Source organism: Leptinotarsa decemlineata, unplaced genomic scaffold (assembly GCF_025532065.1).
Source record: "Leptinotarsa decemlineata unplaced genomic scaffold, Ldec_3_MD MMD2_P_RNA_scaffold_9, whole genome shotgun sequence".
In the NCBI taxonomy this organism is placed as follows: domain Eukaryota; kingdom Metazoa; phylum Arthropoda; class Insecta; order Coleoptera; family Chrysomelidae; genus Leptinotarsa; species Leptinotarsa decemlineata.
The window spans coordinates 15458826-15483012 of NW_027412536.1; positions in this window are offsets into that span (position 1 = coordinate 15458826).

The window sequence follows — 24187 nt, forward strand, 5'->3', positions numbered from 1 at the left end:
GAATAAAGCAACAGATTATTTGATTTATCAACTATTTAGGGGATAACCACCAATTGATATTTTTATTAATTTTTCTCTTGTCATGGAACCATCGCCGTTAATCAAGTGTATTTTCCTGTAATTTCAAAGCGCAGGGCGAGCCCTATCCCCCGAAACCCCGATACATTCGGGATGGCGCGCGAGCATTATCAACCACTCCCCCCACTCCCTACACCGTGGGGTAAGTGATCATTGGGTCTGAGAGTTATGTACCCTGAGCAAGCACAGTGAGCCAAGAATGACAGCCTTGTGCATCTGTGCGGCTAAGATTTCTGCCTTAGTGCGGCGAGCCGGTATGATTTTTTAAGATTCGAGAGTAGAGATGACATCATTCCACCAAGGACTCCAATAATCAGAACAATCATCTTGACAGAGTGATCTGGATAGAGTCTGCGGAGTTCGAAGAGAAAATCTCGATATTTTATCCGTTTTTCCTTCTCTTTTCTGACGATATTCGTCTCCCCAGGAGCTGGAAACTCCACAACAAATATCGTTTTGCTCTGAGGGTCGAGAAGGACTACATCAGGCTTATTAGCTTGTATGAGCCTGAGGGTGGGGAACGAGTAGTTCCAATAAATTCGGCACTTCTCGTTCCCCACAACGGATTCAATATCCCCCGGAGCGTAAGGCAACACCAGTGTCTCGTAAATACCGTAAGAGCGCCGTAGATGGTAATATAGCACTCTTAGGGCCGTGTTAAGTCGATGGATATAGGTCGAGACCGCATATGATGATAGCAAGTGCATTAGGGTCTCAGGCGCCTCGCGGCAGGCCCTGCACCTTGTGTCAGGAACCTCTATACCCATCACACGACTGGCGAGCCATGATGAACCCCTCAGTTTCTGACTTCAGCCCACTCGACCTGAGAGAAGCGAACGTCAGGTGCTTTGATAAGCCAAGGTCTCCAATGTTATTGAAGAAAACCCCATGCATTGGCTTATCCTTGTGTCTCCGCAGAAGTAAGGTGATCTCTGCGGCTTTTATCTGAGCTTTTTGCTGAACGGGTTCGAACTCGGTGACAGAGTTGTGGTCACCTCGCTCAGAGTCGAAAACTATACCGAGTTTCTCAGCTGCTCGAGCAGCTGCCCTAAGGAGAAATACTCCAATTCCTGCTCTCTCATGGTCACGGACCATACAGAGAAGGGGATTCGAACTCCTGACGACTTTACAGGCTGTATCCGGTACCATTCTGTCATGTAGACACTCCAAACTCAAAAGTCCACGGCCTCCCTGGTGTCGGGGGAAGTACAACCGTGAAACGGACGATTTGGGATGCAAACTCCTATAGAGATGCATCATTTTTCGGGTCTTTACGTCGAGTTGATACAGTTCCTCCCGAGTCCACTTCAGTACTCCAAACTACTTCAAATTATTATTATGATTATTATTGAATTGAGGGTTGAAGTTAACTGAACAGACTTGTTAAATTCACTGATATCAGTCAAAAAACTATTGAAGTAAAAACTATTTACAACAGAATCATTCTCTTTCAATAGAAAAGCCATCAAAGTAAAACATCCTAGAAATAATGAAACATCTTTCATGTTTGAAGCGATTAGCCAATCAAAATATTTTTCTCTATATTTCTCTTATAGATAAGACGCCAGTGGCCATAAATAAATGAGTTTGTATATAGACTTCATCGCAAATTGAGACTGACTTTCCTACATTCACCAGCACGCAATGCCATTGGTATTTCACTGTATCTATTTTTTCAATTGAATTAAGCAAGAGATAACCTCCCAATCTGGGAATTGACCTGAAAGGAAGTAATGGAAAATAAATTAGAAAATGTGTGGGTTTTATATCTGCACCTCAAAGAGATATTCTTGGAGTCTCCAGACAACAATGCTTTTAAATGAGTTCAAAACGACCCAACTACATAGACTGAACGGTTCATATGAAACGGGGTGTAATTCCGATAATGAACGCTCAAGGTTGACATATTGAATAACTAGCCCCAGAGGACGTTTCTTTTTATTTTTTATCATCAAAATAGGGATCCAAGATGGTTTCAAAACACGTAGAAAATATAATTCTTGTCAGCTTTGCATTAAATCATTTAACGAAACTCTGAAGTTTTCTCTAGTTTCACAGTAAATGTATGAATATTGCTTGCCTAACTGAAGGAAGATTTAGACATAATTCATATTTCTGGTTTGGCAAGTTTCACTATCTCAATATTGTAAGCTATGAGATTGAAAGTTCATAAAAATGTACAGCTACAGTAAGCATTTCTTAAAATTGTATACCTAGTTATTGACAGAAAATTTTCGAAATGATCATCGATTGTTTTACCCGCCTTAATTACGTCATCCAGCTAGGAGTCTTAAATGTGATATTTGTGGTAGAGCTTTCAGCTCCTGGCGAGACGAATATCATCCAAAAAGAAGAGATATGATGGAATTGTGAGACGATTTTACAAAAACGCAACACGTGTTTGGCCATACAATGCTGGAGTAAAGACACGCCCGAAGAAGTCATTGCATGGCTGAACACAGATAGCACCTCACTTCTGCGGCAACACAAGGGGTCTTCTTCGGTAATATAGAAGATCTTGTTTTATCAAAGCGCCTGAATTTCGCTTTCCTCAGGTCGAGTGGGCTGAAGTCGGGAACTGAGGGGTTCATCACGGCTTGCCAGGATGGTGTTTTCAACACCTTAGTCTACCGCAGTCGCGTGATGGATATAAAGGTTCTTGACACAAGGTGCAGGGGCAGCCGCGCGGCGTCCGATACCCCAATGCACTTGCTGTGAGCATGTCCAGCATATACGGTCTCGGCCTTAACCATCGATTTAACGCCGCCCTAAGAGTGCACTATTACCACCTACGACACTCTTACGGTATTTACGAAACACCGCTCTGGGGGATATTGAGTCCGTTATGGGGAACGAAGAGTGCTGAATTTATTGGAACTATTCTTTCCCCACCCTCAGGCTCATACAAGCTAATAAGCTTGATGAAGTCCTTCTCGACCACCAAGACGATATTTGTCGTGGAGTTTTTAGCTCCTGGCGAGAAGAATATCGTCCGAAAAGAGGAGGAAAAACGGACAAAATATCGAGATTTACTCTTCGAACTCCGCAGACTCTATCCAGATCATTCTGTCAAGATGGTTGTTCTGATTGGTTGTTCTCTCTACTCTCTCGAATCTTAAAATCATGCCAGCTTGCCGCACTAAGGCAGAAATCTTAGCCGGACAGATGCAGGAGGCTGTCATTCTTGGCTCACTACGCTTGCTCAGGGCACATGATTCTCGGACCCAATGATCACTTACTCCACGATGTGAGGAGTGGTTGATAATGCATACCACAATGCACTTGCTTTCATATGTATGTCCAGCAAATGTAGTCTCGGTCTATATCCATCGACATAACGCGGCCCTTAGAGTGCTCTATTACCACCTACGACACTCTTACGGTATTGACGAGACACCGATGTTGCCCTACACTCCGGGAGATACTGAATCCGTTATGGGGAACGAGAAGTGCCGAATTTATTGGAACTATTCCTTCCCTATCCTCAGGCTCATACGAGCTAATAAGCCTGATGTAGTCCTTCTCGACCACCAGAGCAAAACGATATTTGTCGTGGAGTTTTCAGCTCCGGGCGAGACGGATATCGTTCGAAAAGAGGAGGAAAATAGGATAAAATATCGAGATTTTCTCTTCGAACTCCGCAGACTCTTATCCATACTACCCCGTCAAGATGGTTATTCTAATTACTGGAGTGGAATGATACCCTCACTACTCTTGAATCTCAAAATCATTCCGCCTCAGCTGGACGGCTGAAGGCTGTCATTCTTGGCTCACTGCGCTCGCTCAGGGCACATGATCCTCGGACCCGATTATCACTTACCCCATGGTGTGGGGAGTAAGTAAGTAAATTTATTCAATTCAGTAATAAGACAAAATACATAGTCGTCTATGACAAAAGGATAAAAAATAAAATAAAACAAAATTGAAATAAAACTAAAAATAAAATAAATGAATAAAGATAGATGAAATGTAGAGATTATACAATTCTAATGAAAGTTACGGCTACCTAAGCAAGCTTGTCTTGTAGCCAGCAAACTAAATTTCTTTTCCTGTATATCTTTTCCTGTATAACCAAACATAGTGAACAGAGTAGGTATAGAAAGGAAAAGATAGTGAGAAGAAGATAGAGGACGAGAAAGATAGAGAGAGAGAAAGATATGTCCGTGATGCGCTCTGAAAGACACCTCTAATAATAAATATTTCGTATTCAAGGATCAGAAGAAGCATATCATAATTATTGTAAACAAATTTTTTCAACTCTATTTTGAATTTGAGTTTGTTTCTCATGCCTTTCAATGATTCAGGTAGAGTGTTGTAAAGTTTCGATCCCAGATAGGTAAATAAATTTTTGATTATGCGTGAGTCTACATCGTGTATTGAAAACATGCTGTACAAATTTGATTGAAGAATTAGCAGTCCATAATAAATTCTGAAAAATGTAAGTTTTTGTAATACCCAATATCCCAGTTTCATCATACAACGACTGAGTACAATACCTCCTATCTTTTTCCATTATGATTCTTATTGATGAATTTTGAATCACTTTTAAGTTAATTAGCGATGTCTTGAAGGTACCACCCCATACTATTATACAGTAACGTATTATGGAGTTAGCCAAGGCATCATACACCAACAGTATCATTTTCTTTTTAGTGTATTCCTGAGCTAATGAAATTTATATATTAATTTACCTAGTCTGGCTACTGTATAATCAATGTGTGCATTCCACCGAAGAGATTATTGTATCCGTTTTCTGTATAGAAGTACAGCTACAATTGGGAACATTTGCAAAAGATGTTTTGTGGATTTTTATGATGTTTGTAGCTGGTTGATCTCTAGTTGTTGGAGCAAATGCAATAAATTTGTTTGTGTATACTTCTTCCCACGTTATTCCAACAAAAGTGATAGCTGTGTCATCAGCAAATGAAGTTATTTCGCCATTGAAATTAGAAATTTTGGAGATGTTGTTCATATATATTAGAAATAAGATGGGTCATAATACATTTCCTTGGGTACGCCCCGAGTAATTTTTAGTGGGTCGCTGAAAGATTCATTTACCTTGACAATCTGTGTTCTATTTGACAAATAGTCTTTAAATATTTTCAAAGCAACACCCCTCACACCAATGTTAGCTAAACGTTGAAGGAGTATATTATGATCCACAGTATCAAGTGGTCGTTGGTTGATAATGCTGGCGAGCCGTCCGAATGTATCGGGGCTTCGGGGGATAGGGCATTAGCATCGGTAACTAAGGTTAAAAAAAATAATTATAACAATGATAATACTCGACTTCATTTTTCACATCAAATACATACTCTCATATGTCTGTACGTTTATGATAATTATAAGGAGTTAAATTCATTTAGAAACATGATCCCTACTGAACTGTTCTTCCACTCAATTCCAAAAATGCTGTCATAATCTAATTGACATATAAGTATTATTGAATCCTTTCATGGATTGATTCGAAAGGAGAAAAAAAGCAAATACACCTACTTCTCAAAAGTGGCTGAAGCCTCACCTAATCTGAAAAGACACACTTTAAAATCAGTCAAAATAGTAATTTTTACTTGTCAACACAATTTTGATCAGGCAACAAATTTTCTTTGTGAGGTGAGTCAGGCGCCATATCTTTTCCTCACTGGAAGACTTGGTGATAAATAAATCAGGACTTAAGACATCTCAGAAAATTAAATTGGTCCGGTTGAGCCTGAATGGATCAAAAATAAATAATTCAAATGAAATGATGTCAACCTCCTTCAAGTGGAACCTATTTTATATTTGATATTTATGATTTTGAATGTGTTCACTTAAAAATTTACATAAATGCAGGTGCAAATGTTGTAACAACCTTTACCACTGAGGTTCTCGACTTTCAAAATAGTTCTGGATGAAGTCTAATGAGTTATCTAGAGTAAGGATCTTTTCCTCTGTATGGTCCGTTATAATGAGAAAGCAAGTTTTAGGACGTTACTGATGGTAATTATTTCAGATAGCAATAAACCTTCGCCATTGAAACGATTCGACCAGAAATGCATCACTGAGTTGTCGAAAAATCTATCTTTTTTTTAATCAGGAGGGAGAAGAGTCTCCCACAAACTTTCTTTTTGGCATGCGGCCGATTTCCACTCCCACATATCTAAGTGATCTTCCTCAGACAGACGTAATCATTACTTCGGGTAGAGAGCAAGGTAGATGTGATTTTGGCCAGTTTTGAAGAATTATTTTGTTGAAGTCACATACTTGGTGGATATTTTCAGTACCTTCCAATCTTTCCTGCCATTCATAGTGATTTATATGGAATTATCTGGGTTGAGTTCCCATTTCTACTTTTTGACCATATCATATATCACAGGGGATTTTGGTATGCTCAACCGTATCTATTCTTTAGTAGTTAATAAATCTATCACTTTCTGCTACTGAAAAGGTTTTCTTCATGACTGGAAACATTTTTGACCTACTACTCCTGATAGGAGTAGTAGGTCAAACTGAACGTGTCATCCGAACGCCTCAATACAGGTACTCCAGATTCTTTAGGTAAATTTTCCTGTGTTGAGCACGTTGTTTTATTTCGATATTATTGTAGGTACAGTTTTGCCAAAACGAGGTGGTGAGGGCGCTCCTAGGATTGTACGTACCGTTGTATTGGAGGAAAATATTTTGGAAGCCGTCGCTGATGATCCTTCAATGAGCATCAGAAATCTATCAGAACAGTTCCATACATCCAAGTCCACTATTCATAGAATAATTAGGGAACAACTGCTCCACCCATTTCACATCCAGAAGGTACATGCCATGACACCTCAAGATTTTCCAGCACGACTGGAATATGCCAATTGGTTCATGGATAGGCAAAGAGAGGATATGACTTTTATTAATCGAGTTTTATTCACTGATGAAGCAGGTTTCAGTAGAGATGGAGTTATCAACTCTCATAATCTCCATATATGGGCCAAAGAAAATCCCCATGGGATATTGCAAACCAAACACCAACGGAAATTCAACGTGAATGTTTGGGCTGGTATCATAGGAAACCATCTTATAGGACCATTCGTTCTACAGGACCGATTGAATGGAGAACGTTATTTGGAGTTCATTCAGAATGATTTGAATGGACTTTTGGAACATGTTCCATTGCAAACCCGAAGAGATATGTGGTTTATGCATGATGGCGCTCCTCCTCATTTTAGTTTGATTGTGCGTGACCATCTGAACCATATTTTCCACAATAGATGGATTGGTAGAGGTGGGCCATATTCATGGCCATCGCGGTCTCCGGATTTAAATCCATTGGATTTCTTTCTGTGGGGGCATCTAAAAAGCCCTGTTTACGCTACACCTATTCACACAAGAGATGCATTGTTGAATAGAATAACATTACATTGTGAAGCCATACGAAACGACCCTGGAATGCTATTTCAAGTACAGAGAGGGTGTCTTCGCAGACTAAGAAAATGTATAGAGAGAGAAGGTGGTCATATCGAGCAGTTTCTGTAGCGGATTTTTCATTTCTGTTTGCTCTTGAGGCTTTTGAGTTTCGTTAGTTAAACGTGTTTGCATTATTCTTTATGAACATTTTACCTATCATTTCCATTTTCCTTAAAAACTAATATTTTCGAATAATGGTAGACATCTCAGGATAAATGTTGTTGAATTAACGTTATCATTATTATTTCTGCTTTGATAATTATTCATTTCAAATAATGGTGGACGAGCGGGTTTGATGTCGTCGAGTGAAACTACATTTTTATCAAGACTCGTTGCTCCGATCGACTTTCCACACGAGTACTTTTATTCATAAAATTGTCCAAGTAACCTTAATTTGTTGAAAAATATTGAAAAATATCTGTCATTTCAAAGTTTTGGGGTGTGGACCATCGGGGTAGTCCGTTCCTGACTTTGTAGCAAAACAACTGACTCCTGCATGAAAGCTCATCGAAGGAATTCATTTGTTTAGTCAATTACCAAAATTTGGATGATTTTGAATATTCACTTGAAAAGTTATCAAAGAAAAACATTTTTCATTTTGTAACTTCGAGGGCCCGTTACTTGGTAACGAAGGATTTTAGAAAAAAAAGTTATATGAAGTACTGGTGATATTTTGACCCCATCTATACATTCCCGAGAGGAAAAGGTGAAGTCCAGGGACACCCTGTATACAGTGTGGCAGATAATTATGAGAGGGAAAGATCTGCCAGACCAACTGATTTGATTGAAATAAAAGCCCTGTTTGGACTATTATATCTCGCTGGTACCCTGAAAAGTTGCCTTTTGAATACAAAAGATATTTGGGATAGACAAGGAATGGGAGTTGAAATATTCTGGGTAACAATGTCTGAACAGCGCTTCCGATGTCTACTAAATTGTTTGCGATTTGATGATCTTTCTTCCAGAAATTAAAGAAGAGAATGTGACAAATTGGCACCAATTAGAACTGTTTTTGACCTTTTCGTGGAGAATTGTAAAAAACCTATACCTCAGGAGGAAATACAACTATAGATGAAAACTTGAAGGCTTTCGAGGTCGGTGTGTATTCAAGCAGTGTATTCCAAGTAAGCCAAATAAATATGGAATCAAAATTTTTGCTCTGGTTGGAGGTTTATGTTGGATAACAACCGGAAGGTCCCTATAATCGAAAAACTGATCCATAAGCGTTGTTTTACGGCTCATATAGCCAATTTCTGGAACTAATAGGAACGTGACCTGTGACAACTGGTTTACTAGTATTGAGTTGATCAAAAATTTACTAATAAACCATAAAAATAACTTTTGTTAGAACCAATAAAAAAAAAAAAAAAAAGAACTACCACCAGAATTCATAAACACGAGACAGAGACCAGTATATTGTAATTTGGTTTTCAAGAAGATATGACACTAGTGTTCTAATGGTATCAAGCTTACACCACGACGACATAATCGACTTATCAATAGGAGAAAATCAAAGCCTGAAATAATAACATATTATAATTCAACAAAAGGAGGTGTAGATAACTTAGACAAGATATGTGCTACATATAACGTGGCCAGAAACACAAGAAGATGGCCAATGGTTGTTTTTTATGCCTTGCTAAATATAGCAGGTGTAAATTCACAAGTTATTTATGCTTCGAATAACAAAAAGTATTCAACTATTCGTAGAAAATATTTGACAAACATTGCTAAAGGATTGACCCAAATGTATATTTAGCGACGTTCTTTGGAGGTGAATATACCAAAAGAAGTGAGGGAACGAAGTCAAGATTATGCTGGCTTCTTAATGCAATCCAGCCACCCCAAAAGCATGTTCCAGGAGAACGCAAAAGATGTTTCTTTTGCAAAAAAGACTCTTAAACAAGATTTTCGTGTGACAAGTGTGTAAAATTTATTTGTATATCCCACCTCAAAGCTTGGTGTTCTGAATGTATCAATTCAATCATAAACTTGTAGAATGAACATTTTGGTTTATTGAGTACACAGTTATACCAAAATAGTTGAAATTTTTAATTTTTTTTATTTGTTGTTGAATATTTTGATAAGAGACATTTTTATGTATCTACTTCATTTATTTCGTTTATTTATGCTTTTCATTATATTTTTATGTTCATGTTTTGATTTTTGACAATTAAACGTTTATTTGATCACCTCTAATCATTTGGTTTGAAGAAAAAATTGCCACGTATATATTTTGAACATGGGTCTCTCAGACACAGCGCTACCTCCCGTGTCATGAAAACAGGCGCCACCTCCGTAGGGTTAAATAAGTTTTGAGGCGTTTCAGAGAAGAAAAAGTCCTTTCAGGGGTACATGTGGAAACATGAAGTGTCGCCAAGATCTCTAAAAGTTTGTACGCACATTGCCGTAAGGTTTTTTCATTGTGTTTCGGGGAAGTTTTTTTTCAATATTCTCTTTCAAGGACTTGGTTTGTTTTGCCGAGGACTTGATAAAATTTCTAACGGATTTTATTTTATCTGTAGAGTAGGGAGGGTGAGTGTAGGCCCACAGCACTTAGGCCACATGTGACCCATTGTCCATCCTCCCGAGGAGTTGCCTTCCTAGGTCATCGTTCATCCTGTCTTTTTCAGGAAGGTGGACAGGTCAGTAGGAGACATCTCCTTTATATCGGCAGGTGTAGGCCAATACTCGCTGAATACACAGTCTCTCATTGACGATAACTCCGGGCACTCGCATAGGATAGGATTCTCAAAATCAATATACAATTTTTATACAATTTATACAATTGAAAATGATAACAATACAATAAATATGATATGATATATATACACACACACATATACATATATATATATATATATATATATATATATATATATATATATCACCTAAGTGATTGAACACTTGTATTGCGGAACTCTATTATATATGCGGATTTCAAATAAGTCTTGTAACAAAATGGCTTAGGAATAATATTAAAACATAATGAAAACTTCATAAGCGTATGTCAGCAAAGAAGTGTAAATGTTGCATCAATTTATTTATTCAGTATTTTTAGAAAGGTGTAATAATTATGAAAAATATATTTTTTTGATAGAACACTGATTTTTTTTTCTTTTATACTGGATGGAAGAAGGTTGAATGCTTTAGGTTTTAGGTAAAGTATATATTAAACATCTATGAACAATATTTTTGTTGCAGTTGGGAATTCTTAAGTGATGGTTTGTAGTACTTCTGGTTGTATAGTTATGTGAAGAATGGTTCTGATATTGCTTGTATTTGTAGGCATATATACATAGGCTATGAAAATATAGAGATCTTATGTCACCAACGTCTTCATTATAAAGTAGTGTTGTCTGATAACGTTTTGTTTTCCTATATATTATTTTTAATATATAATTTTGAATGACATTTAGTTTTTGTAGAGCATTTTTGTACATTCCTCCCCATACTAGAATACCATAACGAAAGAGTGATTCGGCCAGTGATTTGTAAATTAATAAAAGGAGATTTTTAGAGAGGATATCTCGTAGTTGATAAAATTTATATATAAGCTTCCTCACTTTATTTGTTAGATAGTCAATATGGTTACTCCATTTTAAGTTTTTATCTATTATAACCCCTAAGTACTTGATTTCTTTCAACTCTGTGATTTCCTCCTTGATGTTCTTAATTTTTATACTACTGAGGGAAGGTCTAGTAACATCTGTTGTTGAGAATGCAATATAGTGTGTTTTCTTGACATTCAGGGATAATTGGTACTTATCCAACCAGTTTTTGGCAATTTCCATATCTCTTTGCAGAAAATCTTTTGTCTCAGTCCATGTATTGCCATTAAACAACATGACGGTATCATCCGCATACGATATTACTTTTGCATTTGTTGATGAAGATAAGAATGCGGTGATATATGTTAAAAAGAGAATAGGTCCAAGTACTGTGCCCTGAGGTATTCCTATTTTTATCGTTCTTGGATCACTTAAGGTGTCATTCAGTTTAACTATTTGTGTTCTATCTGAGAGATAACTGCGAAAGACATTCAATACTGTCCCACGTACTCCATAACATTCCAGTATATGGAGGAGCTTTTCATGATTCACGGTATCAAATACTTTCGCTAAGTCAAGAAACACTGCGATACATTTCTTATTAGCTTCTAATTTTTCAGTTACTTCTGTTATGACCGAGCACATTGCATCAGTGGTAGACTTACCATTTCTAAATCCAAACTGCTGTCGGTGGATTATATCGTTTGAGTCTAGAAAGTGTATTAACCGATCTTTCAAACATTTTTCAAATAATTTTCCAAAATTATTGATAACACTAATGGGTCTGTAGTTACATATATCAGGATATTCCTGATAGTTTCATCTTTCTATCCGCACATCCTGCATAGAGATGTGTCGACTAGCCCCATATTATGGAGGCGTTTCCTCAGTTGACAGTGGCCAGTCAGAAATCCTACTGTTGAGCGTAGACTTTTATGGTCATCGCCAGATATTTCTTCGGCGCCAGCTTCTCAGGGTTATCCTGGCAAGATTGCATCTCTTTAGGGATTTTGGTATCAGGGAAACTGTTTTGTTATGGCTGACTGATTATTTATCACAACGCAAACCGGTAACCAAAATAAAGGATTCAGTGTCATCATCTCGCGATGTCATTCTTGGGGTACCTCAGTGGAGTGTTTTGGGACCTACATTATTTTTAATCTACCATGGTTGTGATTTCATGAACCATTTTGCAGACGACACTTTGTTATCAATTTCAGGAGATAATATAGAAACAGTAGCTGATCAAAAGAATAATGAACTAAGAAATTTGAATTGAAGAGGTTATATTTTTAGGAGTGATTAATTTTTGGGAAAGAAAGTTTTTGGCTTTCTACTACTCCAAAAACTTTCTTTCCCAAAAATTAATAACTAACAAATATTTTCAAGTACATGAATCACAATAAACTGAAACTCAACACCTCCAAAACAAAATATATGATATTATCAACTGGTTACAAGCTATCACTCATCAACAATCTCAACAAAAGATTACAAATTGCAGGTGATGTAATAGAGTTCGTAAGTGAATTCAAATATTTAGGTTTCATGGTATCGTTTACCCCTTCATGCTCATTTTGATTATATACAGGGCTATTCAAATTCGCTTCTGTACATGGGGATCTCGTAAACGATAAGAGATAGAGTATCGTTTAAATTGTGGCAAAATTGTGTATTTCAGAGACCTTCTCAATGATGTAATGAAATCGAATATAGCTCTTTTGGTTCTGGAGATATACAGGAAAAACCAAAAAATCCCAAATTATTTTTTTTCCTATATCTTATTTATTCGCAGACATATTGAAAATCTGTCCACATTTTGCTATTGGCACTTGATGTGGGCTCTCAGAATATATCCATGAATCTTTTATACAGGGTGTCATCTGACTTGGGCCACCCCCATCTTTGAATTTTCAAATACGGACCTGTATTTTTTGTTGTAGTTTTTAGATCGTAGACATTCACTTCTTACTGAAAAATTAAATTAAATTTTATATTTCGGGATTTTTCAGTAATATTCGATTATAATTGTGTGAATTATTCCCTTTTAAATTACGGCCCTGGAAATTGGTTGACTGAGTTGAATAAAAACATAATAGCAACTTTCACGGGTCCCTATGTATCGTAGAGTTTTTCGAGATTTTTTTTTTTTTCATTTTTAGGTACCTATTCATATTTTTCCCATTGCTCTGAGCGATTTCTACAATGAACTTCGAATAAGAAAACCTTTTATGATTATTTGAAACATATCTACATCAAAAATATATTATATGTATTTTAATAAGCAGAAAAAGGAATGATAGCAATAATAACATCCGAAACGAACGAATTGTAATGAAAATTTAAATGAAGTAATTTATATAGGTACCCAAAAAAATTATTGGCGCAATAAATGTTCGAATTGGAATCCTTCCATTTCGAGACATTTTAAACTCGGTTTTTCATATTATGTATTGCCCTTAATACACTTATTTGCTGCATTGTTGCGAAATCATTCAAAATCCTCAATCTCGAGTCTTCCACATTTTGTATCTCTCTGCCAACGTAAATCCTATTTTTCAATGTCCCCCATAGAAAATAGTCCAAAATAGTAAGATTTGGTGATCTTGCAGACCATCTTATTGTCCCATTATTTGTCTCGAAATGGAAGGACTCCAATTCGAACATTAATTGCACAATTAATTTTTTTGTGTATATAAATTACTTACTTCATTTCAATTTCCATTATAATTATAGTGTTCGTTTTGGATGTTATTATTGCTACCATTTTTTTTTCGGCTCGGCAGTACGACATCGCATATTCTAATTTTCTTAGCTGGTATAGACTTAATATATGGAGCCTGCCGTCGTAAAAAGCTGTGCCATTTATTAATAGAAGACATTAAATCAATGGATGAATCATTGATTGTTCAAAAACGAAAATAGATCGTTCTTTTTGGATTGTTTGAAAATTAACTATTTTAATAAATACGTTGCATTACACCCTTTTTTTATCATCATCAACGTTTTTTTCCGAAATACTCAAATTATAAATACAGTGCCAACCCAGTTGGTATAAATACGTTTGGAAAATGGCCTCTACCATTGCTGAGTTTCCGAACCTCCCGGAACCAAAGGAATATACAGGTTACTGTTTCAGAAGGTCTTCTGCTTCTTTGCTAGCAGAATCAGGAGCAGACATAACGGATTTTAAGAAGCACAGTAGCTGAGGGTTACATCGATCAATCTATTTCTTATAAAAAGGATATTGCTGAAAGAATATTCCCTACAGCTAGCTCCAGCGTTACGGTATCGACCTCTTCAATTCAAGAATTAAATGTTAATGCCCATGAAATTGTCAACTCAGATAGTTCAAATATATTACAAGGCTCTTTAATATCGTAATATTCATATTATTGTTCATAAATAATAATAATGTATGTAATTAATGTATATAATACATGTGTAACAAAATTTGATTGTATCTATTGTTCATAATAAAACTTCTTTGAAAATTGATTAATTATGTTTTGTTCATTGCTACTTGGTCGGAAAAATCATGTTAAAAATACTTTTTACACTTGTGTTAGAAATAATTTCAACACGCTACTTTGTAAACATCAACTTTTAATACTCTTGACAACCATTAAAAATGTCAGTTTTAATGACGGTTGTACAAAAATAGCTATTGCATGATGTTTGTATTAAAAATAAGTTTTATTTTCTTCACTCACAAAATAAAACCAAACTTTCAACACCCATATCATAAATAGCTATTATATATAAATATTATATTGGAAGTGATTCTATGACAGGAGTGCTTTTTTATCTCTATAAAAAAGGAAAAAACACGCTACTTTGTAAACATCATTTTTTAATACTCTTGATAACCATTAAAAATGTCACTTTTAATGACGGTTGTACAAAATAGCTATTGTATGATGTTTGTGTTGAAAATACGTTTTAATTTGTTCGTGAACTTTTTCACTCACAAAATAAAACCTAACTTTCAACACTCATATCATAAATAGCTATTATGTATAAATATTATAGTGGGAGTGATTCTGTGACAGAAGTGCTCTTTTATCTCTATAAAAAAATAAAAAACAAGAAAGAAAAACTTGAAACCTTCAAAATTCATGTTCACATTTGGTCATTACATATTATTGCAGTTACTATCTTGATTTTTATATGAATGTCCTTTCATTTGAACTTTTACCATTTTTCGAACTTCTAGCACTCGTAAAAAAAAGCACTCGAATTGAAAAGGTCCTTATAATATGGTTGCTCATAATTTTTATGTTATCCTCCTTATACAAGAAGAACTTGTTCTTCATGAAAGCTTCGTTGAATAGATGAATAAAAATTTTGTTCAACTACAGGGCTATCATCTCATTTATCAATCCGAACGTCCTATTTCACAGTGATTTAAGTGTAGGTGCTAATCCTTTCAGTTATCTGTATACGTTCACCAATGACTACTGACATTTGTATGGATACACCCAGAGCGCGTCTTTGTGATTTAATGGTGAAACTTTAATAGAAACTGCCTTATAATAGAGTTTGAATTATTGTATGTGGTTTTATTACGAAACTGATCGCGGTCTTAATTTTAAGTGTTGCATAAGACTAGAACGTGATTGGGAGCTTCCAAGACTAGGGTTTGCAGACTTGTCCCGTAAATCACATGCAATTTACTGCATTAACACTGAAGTAGCGAAAACTGTAACATCTCTTTCAAATTGAATCTTCAGTAGTGAACGTGACCTCTCTCTGTGGCCTATCATCCACTCCTTATAAAAAATATATTACTGCAGTCAACTTAACACTTCATTGTGTGATTTTCACTAAAAATTTATACAAAAACGCAATACGAGTTTCGCTATACAATAGCTTCTTCAGGCGTGTTCATACTAACAAAATTCTACCTGAATATTACTGGAGTTTTTTCCCAACATCAAACCGTTATTTTAAGACCTTGATACGTGTTTCAGTCACCAAGTGATCATCTTCAAGAGCAAGATGAATGAAGAAACAAATTGTACAACGGTGAATTTCACCCCTGATTCTGATAGAGTCTAATTTTTTCAGTGAAATTGGATGATCAACAGTGTCGAAACCTTTACGTAAGTCCAGAGATGAAACCATACATTTTTGATCATCATAAATGTTTTGTTGTATATAAGATATGAAATCTTAGGTTGATCTCTCTGTGTCCCTGGATTCACGAAATTTAATTTTCGCAAGTGGGAGTTACTCGCGGAATTTTCATTTAATCGGGTACTATGCCAGTTTTCAGAGATTTACAGAATGAAAGTAATCGTAGGATTGACAACTTTCACAATTTTCACATAAATACCGTCGAAACTAGAAGCTTTTCTAGGGTTCAGTTTCTTAATTATCATAATAATTTCTTCAAAACTTGGTGGTGCAAGAAACATCGATGGAACCATATTTTTTTCAGGAAAAATTTGGAAAGTCTGAAGAATTTTTTAAACAAGTTTTTGTTTAATGAATATGAAATGTTTTTTCAATGAACACGAAATGTTTGTTGACTTTTTCATTGATTTCCATATCATCTTCAATTTTTCGACCATCAATTTCAACTGATTTTATGGATTATTCTAATTAGTTTTATCATCGAGTAATTGCTTTATTGTCTCCCATTCATCTTCACTTTTTGAATTTTCTGGCCTGTTTTTGAATATTCAAATATAAGTACACGAATAATTTTTTTTGTATGCTCAACCAGGCTCAGGTTTCATTTGTCACACTAGATCAAAGCAGAAATACAAGAAAACATTGTGTTGCAAATGTATATTATTAAAAAAAATAAAATTGAAATAACATGAAACAATGAATGATACAGATAGATTTCAGATCAAATATATATTGACTGGTTTTCAATTTAGTTGAAGTAAATGATGATTGTACTGGTGATGATTGTACTGATTCACCTTGTATATGAGTACTCATCGATGTTTAGTGCAAATCATCAGATTCAAAAAAGTAAAAAAGTATGTGAACAATGATAGTTATGATACTCATCATAAGTTAAACTACCATACAGCATTGTAATACTTTCATATAAAAAAGGTTAAAAAAACTAGTATGAAATCCATCAAAGAAAGATGAATGATATTGAAAATATTGAAATAACATGCCCGAAAGTATTCAGCGATGAAGGTGAAGCACTTGTGGAATAGTAATGAAAATTGAAGTTTCCCCTTCTACCTGTCTTTAGATACATAAGAGCCGCAACCGCCTCTGTGTATAAAAAAGTTGTATTCAAATTCATTTCAGATTCGTTATCTGATTGAATACAATCTTTTACAATCAGTGTTGAGACGGGTATTCAATCTTGCATGCCAATGCGTTCTAATATTTTTCTTGTATAAGCTTCTTGATTTGATTGAATGGAATCATCGTTTTCAGTTTTGATTTCTAATCCTGGGAAATAGGAAGCAGGTTTCACTGTCATTTTGATCTCATTCTCCAAGCTTCGCAAGAAATGATCCTTCAATGTATCATTAGTTGTTGCAAGCAACCCATCATTAACGTATATGACCAGGATTATCATATCATTTCCATGTTTCTTTATGTATAAACATAGGTCTGCATTACTTTGCTGGAAATCAAGTTTCATCACAACATCATGGAATCGCTTATTCCAACATCTTGGTGCTTGCTTGAGTCCATATAAACTTTTCTGAATCCGACATACTCGATTAGCATCATCCTCATATTCTTCAGGTTGCTTCATATAAACTTCTTTATCAAGCTCACTAAAGAGAAATGCAGAAGTAATATCAAACTGGGTGAGAGTCATTTTTCTACTAACAGCAAAACAGCTCTTATCGTACTACTTTTTGCTACAGGGCTGAAGGTTTCTTCGAACGTTTTACCGTTCCATTGTGAAGAACCTTTGATAACCAATCTAGCGTTAAATTTGTCTACAGAACCATTTACTCTCAGCTTCTTTTTGTAAACCCATTCACATGGAATTGCTAGGTGGCAGTTCTTCCATAATCCAAGTTCGATTTTCATTTGAGGATTCAATTTCATTTTCCATTGCTCGAACCCAATGATCTTTCTCAGGGCAGGAGATGGACTCTTCGTGAGTGGCTCTTGTGGTCCGGTTATTCCACTAGAAAAGAAATGGATTTCTGATTTCATGTCTACCTCTCAGCTACCTTTTCATCACAATGTCTTCATCTTCTAGAAATCGATCTTCTTTCTCTTCAGTTTGAGAGCCGGAGATATCCGGTGTATTCTCAGCATATGTTTACTTGAATGAATGTATTTATTTCAGACAACTCAACTCATACTTTTATTATGTCAAAGTCAATCTTTTCAATACTTTGTATTGAATTCATTGGAGCCTCTGGAGACACCCTACATTTTGTTTGAAGGTGATTGACAATGTTTCGTGATGAATTTCACTAGTTCGGACTTCCATTGTCTACTATACAGGGTGTCCCTGGACTTCCTCTTTTCCTCTCGGAAATGTATAGATGGGGTCAAAATATCACCAGTACTTCATATAACTTTTTTTCCTAAAATCCTTCGTTAAAAAGTAACAGGCCCTCGAAGTTACAAAATGAAAAATGTTTTTCTTTGATAACTTTTCAAGTGAATATTCAAAATCATCCAAATTTTGGTAATTGACTAAACAAATGAATTCCTTCGATGAGCTTTCATGCAGGAGTCAGTTGTTTTGCTACAGGAACGGACTACCCCCGATGGTCCACACCCCAAAACTTTGAAATTACAGATATTTTTCAATATTTTTCAACAAATTAAGGTTACTTGGACAATTTTATGAATAAAAGTACTCGTGTGGAAAGTCGATCAGAGCAACGAGTCTTGATAAAAATGTAGTTTCACTCGACGACATCAAACCCGCTCGTCCACCATTATTTGAAATGAATAATTATCAAAGCAGAAATAATAATGATAACGTTAATTCAACAACATTTATCCTGAGATGTCTACCATTATTCGAAAATATTAGTTTTTAAGGAAAATGGAAATGATAGGTAAAATGTTCATAACGAATTTGTATAATGCAAACACGTTTAACTAACGAAACTCAAGAGCCTCAAGAGCAAACAGAAATGAAAAATCCGCTACAGAAACTGCTCGATATGACCACCTTCTCTCTCTATACATTTTCTTAGTCTGCGAAGACACCCTCTCTGTACTTGAAATAGCATTCCAGGGTCGTTTCGTATGGCTTCACAATGTAATGTTATTCTATTCAACAATGCATCTCTTGTGTGAATAGGTGTAGCGTAAACAAGGCTTTTTAGATGCCCCACAGAAAGAAATCCAATGGATTTAAATCCGGAGACCGCGATGGCCATGAATATGGCCCACCTCTACCAATCCATCTATTGTGGAAAATATGGTTCAGATGGTCACGCACAATCAAACTGAAATGAGGAGGAGCGCCATCATGCATAAACCACATATCTCTTCGGGTTTGCAATGGAACATGTTCCAAAAGTCCATTCAAATCGTTCTGAATGAACTCCAAATAACGTTCTCCATTCAATCGGTCCTGTAGAACGAATGGTCCTATAAGATGGTTTCCGATGATACCAGCCCAAACATTCACGTTGAATTTCCGTTGGTGTTTGGTTTGCAATATCCCATGGGGATTTTCTTCGGCCCATATATGGAGATTATGAGAGTTGATAACTTCATCAGTGAATAAAACTCGATTAATAAAAGTCATATCCTCTCTTTGCCTATCCATGAACCAATTGGCATATTCCAGTCGTGCTGGAAAATCTTGAGGTGTCATGGCATGTACCTTCTGGATGTGAAATGGGTGGAGCAGTTGTTCCCTAATTATTCTATGAATAGTGAACTTGGATGTATGGAACTGTTCTAATAGATTTCTGATGCTCATTGAAGGATCATCAGCGACGGCTTCCAAAATATTTTCCTCCAATACAACGGTACCTACAGTCCTAGGAGCGCCCTCACCACCTCGTTTTGGCAAAACTGTACCTACAATAATATCGAAATAAAACAACGTGCTCAAATTAATTATCAATTATTACATACCTGTCTCCCTCAAGCTGCGATCGACACGCTCGAATGTTTCTCTTGACGGTACCGTTCGATTGGGAAAATGCTCGGAATACAGACGACGAGCTTCTGCAGCATTACAAAATGCTCGTCCATAAAATACATGCATATCTGCATATTCATTGAATGTAAACTGTTCGGCCATATCAAAAAAATTCAAAATATCCTATAGAATATTGACAATACAATGATAGTCATATGACAACGCACCACTCAACAAAACAAAATCGCATTCCAGTTTCTCATTTTTTATCAAAACTTTCTAAAAGGTTTTTTTGTCAACATCTGTGAAAGAAATGGAACATAATTATTCCCTGGATATTTTTCACCTGATCATGTGCAGCCGTTTTTGTAGTTCATTCGTTTGCTTTTTATTAGTATAGTAAATATTTTTTCCGATGTGCGTTTTTTCAGCTAAATTTAGATTCGTGTTAAAGAATTTCTCCCATAAAATTATAATTATCAGTGAAACTCCTCAACAGTTTAGCTGTGAAGAAGAATTTGAAACATTCGAATGTTGAGTTTCATGAGATTCAGATAACTGATCAACACGAAACGTGATTATTCCACACGTATTATGTACATACAAAATATGGAATGAATTCGATATTTCATAGTAGAGTAGCTTGTTAGTTTAAAAACACCACGAATCTACAGAACTTGATATTTCTTTTGAAAAAATATCTGCTATCACAATTGTGACTTAAACTTCCATATAGGTACTGTACTTTTTGTTTACGACTTCATTTTAGCATACTTTGTATTATTCCTGTTATAAATGTTGTTAAATTAACGTTATCATTATTATTTCTGCTTTGATAATTATTCATTTCAAATAATGGTGGACGAGCGGGTTTGATGTCGTCGAGTAGAACTACATTTTTATCAAGACTCGTTGCTCCGATCGACTTTCCACACGAGTACTTTTATTCATAAAATTGTCCAAGTAACCTTATTTTGTTGAAAAATATTGAAAAATATCTGTCATTTCAAAGTTTTGGGGTGTGGACCATCGGGGGTAGTCCGGTCCTGACTTTTTAGCAAAACAACTGACTCCTGCATGAAAGCTCATCGACGGAATTCATTTGTTTAGTCAATTACCAAAATTTGGATGATTTTGAATATTCACTTGAAAAGTTATCAAAGAAAAACATTTTTCATTTTGTAACTTCGAGGGCCCGTAACTTGGTTACGAAGACTTTTAGGAAAAAAAGTTATATGAAGTATTGGTGATATTTTGACCCCATCTATACATTCCCGAGAGGAAAAGAGGAAGTCCAGGGACACCCTGTATAGTAGAATAATTAAAAAAGAATAGTTGAAAATAACAATTATATTAAGCAACAATAAACCTGAAATGAAATGATAGTGAAATAACCAACAAGTAAAAATATAATAATTGAATAAATAAAAATTAAAGGAATGAAAAAAGAAAATAATAAAAAATAAAAAGTGTAGAGATTTCAAGTCACGTTAGTTCACGACGTTTCGATTTTTTGTATCTGCAATTGTCTTCGGGTGATGACTGGACTGATTCCTTCGAGAGATGACTATTTTATAGGTCGTTGAAATACTTTCACTTTCTCTACTTTCCATTTTCCGCTTCACTGATTCCGTGAGAAATGACCGTTTTGGCGGGAGTTGGTCATTTTTCGTTTGATGATGGGTTTCCATATGTTTCGTATATCTACGCTGGCCTGGCTGAATACGTTGTTGGACAACATGTATGCGGCTTCCTTAAATTTTCTCCTGAACCAATGTTCCTCTCTGTGCAAGATCTCAGCTTGGGACCACTCGATGTTGTGTTGATGGGTCCAAACATGGTCTGCTATTCCTGATTTGCTGGTTTCTCCTCGCTGTGTGTGCTTCTTGTGCTCGGCAATGCGAACATTCCATGGCCTTTTAGTTTTACCAATGTAGGATTTTCCGCACTCACAGGGTATCCGGTAAATGCAATTCTTGGAATCGCAGTCCGCGTTTGGGGGCCTGGTTTTCGTGAGGCTGCTACGGTTTTATTTTTTATTATTTTCTTTTTTCATTCCTTTAATTTTTATTTATTCAATTATTACATTTTTACTTGTTGGTTATTTCACTATCATTTCATTTCAGGTTTATTGTTGCTTAATATAATTGTTATTTTCAACTATTCTTTTTTAATTATTCTACTATATAGTAGACAATGGAAGTCCGAACTAGTGAAACCCTACATTTTGTTTTATAAGAGAGAGGACATTGTTAGATCAAGATTTGATGTGGTGCTGCAGGTTTTTCCGGGTTTTCCTGCAGCTGAAAAAGCAAATGCGCCACTGGAATCAATGAAGTCGCCCCGGAGCGCCAATTAATTTTTATTGTTGTTTTTATTTTATTTTTATCGTTGTTTTAATAAAATCATTCATCTCTTAACTACATATAAAATAAACATATACAATGTGAACAAAAACAAATTAACAAATTATGAAAATGGTGGTTTATCAACAATCAACCTACCTAAATGACATTAACTATGTAATTGTGAATTCAATGAGTTGTTTGTCAAACTGCGTCAGTTTACTTGCGAATGATTCAATAAACCGAAACCGGTCGTAACAAATAAAAATCTGAGTAAAAAATAAGTTATTTTCTCTATCCTATATTCAATATAAGTTTTCACAAATTGAACAGGTCATCAATCAAACAAGGTAAAATAATTTATATCCTTCGATAAAATATCACAATGGATCTATAATTTCTTGCCTAGCACATTTTGAATCGAGAATGTACTTAGCCGTCATTTTAATTTTCTTCGTGCGGTGACACTGTGAAGAGCCATTTCGGTTCACGCAAAACAACTTCCTTCCGCATCACGGCCACTCCAAACGAGGCAGTCAAAAGAGGCCTAATAAAGCGACCGTGGCGTTTTTAATCATATTGCCAGCAGGCGATCGTTGTCTTCTTGCCTGCTGAATCTAATAAAAATATGACATATTCGGACAATAAAGCAACCCCGGGATCCGTAACAAGTAATTTGCAGCTCGACATTTCGCCTGTATTTGTGGAGCCACTGGAGCAGAAATACGACATTTCACTTGGAAAGGTTGAAGCTATGAAAAATTAGAAGGCGCAAATGAGATGCACTTTGTATGGGGGTAGAAATATTCAATTTGAGGAAAGGTCGTGTACAGTCGGGTTGGTTTCATGAGAGGCGCATTTCAAATTTCAAGAACTGAAGTTGTTATCATAGATAATTAAATGAAATTTTCTATTTTTTACGAGTTTCCTTGGAACTGTATTTCATATATTTTCCAAAAAGGTAAAAAAATCAAAATGAAATACATTGAAGAAGAAATGATTTATGGGACTGATATCTTCCTTCGGTCAAACATATTTCCCTTTTTTGTAACCAATCTTTATTTTGAATAGACGTTGCAAGAAGTACAAATAATATACAATTTATGAGATTGATACTGAGAGGACTACAGTTGAAATAATTTTAGCATCTAAGCACATTCGATATGAAAAATGATATTTGCAGGACTTTCTTATTTGAAAAACCTGGGAACTGAAAAATATATTTTTCAATCTGCGAAATATGAAATATTCAATAGATTTGAGTTCTGTAGTGTAAAATCATTAAATAGATTTGGGAAGCTGAATACACTTATTGATTGAATGAATCGAAGAGGTTTTTGTATGGAAGTGTATAATTATAAAGTTATTACAAAGCGCTTTCGAATTTTGTCATCATAAGTGCTCACCTGAAAGTAAGTGAAAGAAAGAAAGTTTTGTGAAAATTGAACTTTGCAAAAAAGTTTTAAGATTATGAAATTCGAAAAATAGTTTATGATTACTTACTTGTCAGGCAACAGGAAGTATCAAAATGAATACATGGCACATTTGTAATATTTGACTTATATATAATTATTTTAAATTCATAATGGATCACTCCTCAAGTTGGTACCATTATTTTAACATGACACTTGACACATCCTGTCTCAAGTTGCCCTTCTTTCATATAATACTTTGACTGAACCACATGGCCTCAATCTAAAAATGTAATTTCTTGGCTATCAGCT